The sequence below is a fragment of the Mirounga angustirostris genome, unplaced genomic scaffold (assembly GCF_029215605.1).
Source record: "Mirounga angustirostris isolate CCGP_5_RB_7025 unplaced genomic scaffold, mMirAng1.0.hap1 SCAF_11, whole genome shotgun sequence".
Classification (NCBI taxonomy): Eukaryota; Metazoa; Chordata; class Mammalia; order Carnivora; family Phocidae; genus Mirounga; species Mirounga angustirostris.
Window position 1 is genome coordinate 14,174,251 of NW_026991719.1, and position 7,629 is coordinate 14,181,879.

The window sequence follows — 7,629 nt, forward strand, 5'->3', positions numbered from 1 at the left end:
CCAGTCAAGTTGACACATAAAATTAACCATCACAAAGATTAAGGAGAAGAATGGATTATAACACACATTATGATACTTACTTGCAAAGGTTTCAGCAAAAGGAGGGAGGGAGGGAGGGAAGAGAAAGATGGGGAATGGAAAGAGGGGAAGAGAAGGAGGAGGGGACAGAGAGGGAGGGAGGGGGGAGGAAGGGAGAAAGAGAGAGGGAGGGAGAAGGAGGAGGGGGGGAAGGGAACAGAGTTGAAAGAGAGAGCGAATAATGGAATAACGTTAGGTGACTCTTGGTGAAGAGGTTCCGGGTGATGACTATTACTCTTGCAACTTGTCTTAATGTTTAACAAGTTTAAAAATAAAAATCTAGGGAAATATGTGAGAAAAGTCCCTTTCTGAGCTCCACCCAGCATCCTCAAGGGACAGGGGTGTGGGCAGAGAGTCAGAGACCGGCCACGTCCTCATGACATTCTTTGGGTCCTTGCAGGCCTCCGTAGCAATGGCGTCCCTGTCCATTCGCCCCCGTTCGCCCTGCTGTCTCTGCGGCTAGAGTATATAGCCGGCCACTCCCACAACTGGGGTGCTCAGCTACTCAGGGCCCCACTTTCTCTCCTGGCTCTTGCACATGCTGCGTATCCTCCTGAAGTCCAGCTGGGACTCCCTAGGGCCCCCAGCCTCAGGTTCACCTTGCAGCCCTCAGCCCTGGGGTCACTCCGCCCCCCTGTAGCACCTCCTCTGGTGGGCTCACTAGCCAGCCTTATGGTTACTGTTGGCTTCCCTCCATAGGGCCCTTCTGGATGCCCTCCCTGCTACCCCAGCGTTAAGCCAGCCAGGAAAAGGGCCTATCACTTCTGCCCCCATTTCATGGGCCAGCACTTTGTCATATGGCCCTCAAACTGACTGCAAGAGAGGCTGCGAAATGTGATTCCTGTGTACCCAAGAAGAAAAGGTCTGATCAGTATTTATAGACCGGCTGTGTCATAATTGTCTAGGGAGGCTAGTGACACCAGGACACCCTGGGGGCTCAGGCAAACCCTGTCGGATCTGAGAAGGGCTGGAGGCAGCTTGACAGATGTGGGAAAGGGATGGGGAGCAAAGCCAGAGGGTTCCCAACAATTCAGGGGATGAATTGCGCACTGCTTATGGTTCCCAGGCAAGTCAGCCCGGTTGAAAACCTTAGGACTTGGTGGACACGAAGTTTCAACTATGTTAAAAGAGAATCTGCTTTTTTAAAATGGGTCTCACATAGACTATTTCAGGGATCCATCTAATGTCTAGATCAGGGCTTCTCAACCTTGGTACATGTGACATTTGGGGCTGGACCATTCTTTGTCGTGAGGGCTGTCCTGCTCACTGTAGCACCCACTCCCTGGTTGTCACAACCAAAATGTCCCCAGACATTGCCAAATATCCCCTGGGGGACAAAATCACTCTCATCAGAGAACCAATGTTTCAGTGGATGTCAGAATCTCGTGGGGAGCTTTTCCAAGATAGGTTTCCCAGGCTACCCTGTGGGGGAAAGGGGCTGATTTGGAAGAGCCGAGGAGGGTCTGCCCCATCAGTGAGGCACGAAGCAAGGGGCCTTGCCCGCGCATTAAGTTCTAATTTAATTTTAATCTGATAAAATGGGATTTACAGAGAACATCTCGGGGCCATCTGCTGCAGCAGTGGTTCTCAGTGGGAGCGGTACTCTTCCCCCCATGACAAGCCTAGGGGAGATGCGGAGATGTTTGACCATGATTCTCACACTAAAGACTGGAGCCTGTTGCTGGCATCTAGTGGGCGGGAGCCGGGGATGCCCAACAGTCTGCAGTGCACATGACAGTCCGGAACAACAGACTTTTTTGTTCCGCCCGAGCTGCCAATCGAACTGCTGTGTCGAAACCACGAGAAACACAAGCAAATTTAGAGCTGTTTTCAATACCTCGTGAAAATCCTGTTTGTCCAGGATAGCTGTAAATCTAGAGATTACTGGGTTCACTTATGATACAAGCTTCCAGAGGGCTTAATTTGCCCAGAAATTTCAGAAAATCATGCAGCGAACAGATGCTGATGCAGAATTCCCTTGGAGTCCGTTTTTCATGCCCAAGGACAGACTAGGCTTTGTGGGGCCTGAAGCTTTGCAGAATTTGGTGGGAGGGAGCTCTTTTAAAAATCATACAAAATAGGGGCACCTGGCTGGCTCAGTCGGTTAAGCATCTGACTCTTGATCTCGGCTCAGGTCATGATCTCAGCGTCGTGAGTTCAAGCCCCACATTGGGCTCCACAGTGGGCGTGGAGCCTACTTTAAAAAAAAAATCATACAGGGGTGACTGGGTGGCTCAGTCGGTTAAGCCTCTGCCCTTCACTCAGGTCATGATCCCAGGGTCCTGGGATCGAGCCCCACATCAGGTTCCTTGTTCAGCGAGGGGCCTGCCCCTCCTCCGGCTCATGCTTTCTCTCTCTCAAATAAATAAATAAAAATCTTTTTAAAAAACCATACAAAATAACAAAATTAGGTACAAACGTATTTACTTAGAATAAGAACGAAACTTGCAACAAATTGTAAACTAAAAAAGAAGAATGACAAAGCTCCCAAACAAAAATCATAAAATGACAGTATTTTGTATGAATTAGCTTCCTGAAATATATTTACAATACTTTTTCCTTTCTTCTAGCTGGATACTCTGAGTACGTCTTCATGTGACAATAATTTTACAGTATCATGTTCTACAGAAACAACAGAAATAGTTCAGCCTTACCTCCTTCGTAGCTGATTGAAATTCATCTTTTTATTATTGCTAGCTGGGATGCCTCTAACATATAACCTCACACACATGTTCTTACGGCTTAGGGTATTGCAAAAGTCTGTGCATATAAGCACAGGAATTCTATTTCTATTTGTTCCAATTAATCAAGGGAAAAAACACATCATGTGCTTGTAATTATAAATGCTACATTTATTAAGTTTCCTCCTGCTGCCCAAGCAAATGACCACAAACTGGGTGGCTTGACACGGCAGAAGTGTACTCGCTCACCGTTCCGGAGGCCAGAAGCCCCATACCGAGGGGTCAGCAGGTCTGTGCTCCCTCCAAAGGTTGGAGGGGAGACTCTTTCCTTGCCTCTGCCAGCTCTTCATGGCTCCTAGCATTTCTTGGCCTGTGGCAACATCACCCCAGCCTCCGCCTTGATCTTCACATGGCTTTCTCTGTGTCTCTGTGGGCCCTCTCCTCTATATGGGCACCAGCCCTTGGATTAGGGCCCACTTTAATCCAGTATGACTTCATCTTAACTTAATTACATCTTCGAGGACTTATTTCCAAGTAAGGTCAGCATTATGAGGTTCCGGGTGGACATGAGTTTTGGGGGACACTATTCAACCCAGCACAGCAAGTATATCCTTGCCAAGAAAACGTCCATTTTGATTAGGCATCAATGAGAACTGAATCCTCCATTTGTGTCTGTTGATGGAAGAATTTTCCACAACATCAAGCTGTATGCTTTCCAGACCTTCTTCCTCCTCCACTCTGCGCATATCTTTGGTACTTGGTGCTGTAGGTCCAGTTGGTATCTCAATATGGCTAGGAGAGTCTTTGTCACAATGCCGCATGTGTTGGCACAGAAAATAAGCAGGATTCCAGAGACACTCTTGTATTGGGCTGGTTAACAATAAATTAACTATACAGACCAGTCACTGTGAACCACATAAATATTTCCCACTAAACGTAAATTAAGTGCACCCCCAACTCAAATTCCCTTCAGCCCGATCTCAAAAATGTCTGTGGCCACTTGAGTGCCACGAGATTTGAAGGAGGCTCTGTCGTCCACAACACAGAGCTTCCCAAGTTGCTCTGGGGTGTTAACATCAAATCAGCAGATGGGAGAAACGAAAAAATGGAATATCGCTTAAGAGGTTTCTCTGGTCTGTGGGGCAGGCCTGGACATGGTGTAATCATGTTCACCGCATTCACCTGGCCCAGACTCAGCCAGGTGTAGGGTAGATATATGACAGAGGGGAAGGAGAACTTGAGACAGAGGACTTAAACTGAATGTGGCTAGAATGCCTGATTTTTGCAAATTTTGCAAAAAACACATGACACGTGGACATGTTGCCAGGGCCCCTTCCAGGGGGTTGTTAGGGGTCTGTGCAGGTGAGGGGCCTCAAAGCTATCAAACTATTAAGCCAGGGAAAGGCCACAGACTGTGTAACTGGGTTTTAGCAAAGGAGTTAGCCAAAATCTTCATCATTTTTTTATAAGCAAATTACGGCCAGTTGGAGGGAAATGGACAACCACACTTGGAGAGAGAACCTGAAAAGGTACCCCCGGGATATCCTACATCACCTCCCTATTCCAGCCACCCTGGCCCCCTTGCTTTTCCTCCTTGGTGCCAGATACACTCCTGCCTCAGGGCCTTTGTATTTCCAAACTGTTCTTCCCCACCCCCCCCCCCTTATTGCATGCTGGCTCCATCAGTTCTTTGAGGGAAATGTTACTGTGGCAGACAACCACCCACCAATTTATGCCCCCAACCATAGGGCAGAATTATTAGCGGTGCAATAGGTGCATCTAGGTAAGGATATGTGCTAAGGTGACCAAGTCATCCTGGTATGCCTGGAACTTCCCTGGTTTGGGCACTAGAAGGCCCTCATCTCAGGAAATCCCTCGGTACCGGCAAACCAGCTCAGTCAGTCACCCTACACCTGGCTGAGTCAGGGGCTAACCTGGGAGATGCACTGAGATCTTCTTAAGTTTATTATTCTTTGAGTGGCTAGCTCAGTGTTTGAGAAGCAAACCCAAATGATCACCCTTCTTCTCTGAGTTTAGGTTGGACAAGATTCATTTCTAGAACACATTATATTTGATCTGGTGGGGGAATTCTTTCCCTGCCATTTACAACAGTAAAGCCAAGATAATGTCAGAGAAGAAAGTTCCAGCGTTTTGTGTAGTGTGATTGAAGGACAGTTAGAAAGGCTTCATCTCCCAAGAGCATCCTTCTTCTTCCCTTCTTCTTCCATAGGCCTGAGCTCACCACTCAGAAGGTGATAATTCCACTGTGGCAGAGATGCTATCTGGTCTCTGAAAGCCATGTGTCCATCTTCTCGGACACATGGCCTGACTGCATTTCCCAGCTGTGTTTGCAGTTTGGTTTGGCCACTTGACTGAATTATAACCTGTATGGTTCCTTTGCAGGCTTTTTTTTTTTTTTTTTCCCCCTCTGGTTTTGAGATTTTCTCCTTTACTGGAGTGCTCTGTAGTTTTACCATTTTTTAAGGTGTGGATTTAATTGCTCTTGCTAGGGACAAGACATGCTTTGTTTAGTCTAAACACTCATGTCTTTTTTTGGCCCCAGAAAATGTTCAGCCACTATCTCTTGGAATATTGCTTCTCCCCCGTTTCATTTCCCTTTGATTTTTCATTCTGCAACTTTGATTAGACATATGTTGGAACTTGCTCCGAATTACTCTCATAGTTCATTTCTCTTCTCTCTCTCTCCCCCTCTCCCACTCTGCCACCTGTGGGGTAATTTCCTCACATGTACCATTTAACTCACTAAGTTTCCTTTCGCCATTGTTTACACTACTGTTCAACCTGTCCACTAATTTCTATGACTCTGTTTTTCATCAGTAGAAACTCTATCTCGTTCTCAGTCAAATATCTCTGGTCTTTTTTCATATTATTTTCGGTTTTCATTTTGGTTCGCTCTTTTATATCTTCAACTATTTAAAATATACTTATAATATCTTTAAGATTATTCTATAATATCCAACTTGGGGTGCTTATTCTCCTGTCTGCTGAACTTTCTAACTGCCCCTCACAATGAGTGCGCTATTCTATACAATCATAAACTTTTATTGTGAATTCTTCTTTGGCGGGTTGGTTTTTTTCCTGGAGTCCTGTGAGTCACTAGCTGTGAAAATGGACCTGCAGAGTGGTTCTGCATTTGTTTCAGTTGGGAATTCTGGAGTTTCCGAAAGGTTCTAAATCCGTCTTTATGTTAGTTGTTTGGCTTGGGTTTCCTGTGCCATACAGGAAATGTGAATTCAAGTTATACACCGAGTAGGGTGTAGTGCTAGGCTTTTCATCTCCTGCAGAGGACTTCTCTCGGCCCAGGGGCCCAGCCACCAGTCTCCTCATAACTTCCCTGGGCCAGGCTTGCTTCCCTGGCAAGCTTGCCGTGCCCCTTTTCAGAGCCTGTCCGAGATGAAATCTTCATGGTCCTGGAGTACCTATTCGGCCTTAGTGCTCTGACTTTGATTCCTTTCTTCTCATCTGGCACTTGGGGATTTCCTTATCCGTTTCTGAGCCCATGTATATATTTAAATTCTGGAGATATGTTTTTTCAGCATTTCTACATATTAGTAATAGAATATGAGCTCAGTCTGTTTTATTGCTGGAAGAAGTCTCCTGTTGATTCTTCTTAGAATGTCTCAGAAGAACTCTCCAACTTCTCTTTTCTCTGATTTACTTCCAGCATTCTTGTGATGGCAGGGGGCTGGTCTACGTGACATTCCTAATATAGACTGAAGACCCCATTATGCAAACAAATCATAGAGACACATAATTTATGTAAAATTAGTCTCAAAAAGACATGATATACTTGTGTATGCTCTTAATGATATACAATATAAATGTCAGGCAGAAGCTTGAAAATTAGGGTCAGAGAACAGTGACCTTTGCATTCTGCCAAATATGTCCTTGGGATAAATTGCATTTTTATCGCATTATATTCTATTACACCACTGCAATTATATGAGATTCTTGTTGGAATTTTGAATGCTTCTCTCTATCATTTTAAATATGCATGTATATTGTATATGGCAATTTGAGCATTCTATAAACAAAACTCATCGTATAAAAATGAAATTGAAAAATGTGATTAATTCAATAATGCATAGAAATACGTTGCAAAATACTAGTTAGGATATAAAAGAAATTATATGGCTTTTAAAAATAAATATCTGCAGCAAATTTTGTTCAATATATCAATATTCCAAGAGAAAAATAAAAAGAAGAAATTCTCAAAATGATTTCTGAAAGCTTTCATGTTTCTACCAAGCCATCCCAGTAGTATACAGAAATCATGGCATGAAACTACTCCGAGTTTTTGCAAACAATAATTAAGGCATAACAGAAGGTTTTATTTTTCACGTTGGATGGTTCTGAAAAAAAAAAAAATGGTAAAAAGGATCCCTTTGGCTTTTGTGCGCTCCCTTGAGAAAAATGTTGATAAGAAAGAAAGATGGAGAAAAAAATGCTGAAATTTTATAACACAAACAAGACACACAAGCCATTTTCCTAACTTCACACTGTTGGGGAGAGTGACAAAACACCAATTTCCACAAGATGGTCTGTCTTACAAATATGGAACACTTCCCATGCAAATAGGTATCTGGGGCATTCTGGGTAAGCCAGCCAAAACGGGTAGCAATAGCATGTAAATTAAAATAGCAACGTTCCCCATCCTGAGTATTCACCCGTGCGCTGCAGAAAAGGCTGCCAGACCCTCCAATGACATAAATCTCACGTCTGCAGCCTGCTGCGAGCTCTCGGAAAATCACCACTTCCAGCATGTAGGGTTCCTTTGTTGGTGACACGCAGTCGGGAGGAGGAAATAACATAGCATTTGGTGTCCTCTGGGCAGGACTGTGAACAGACT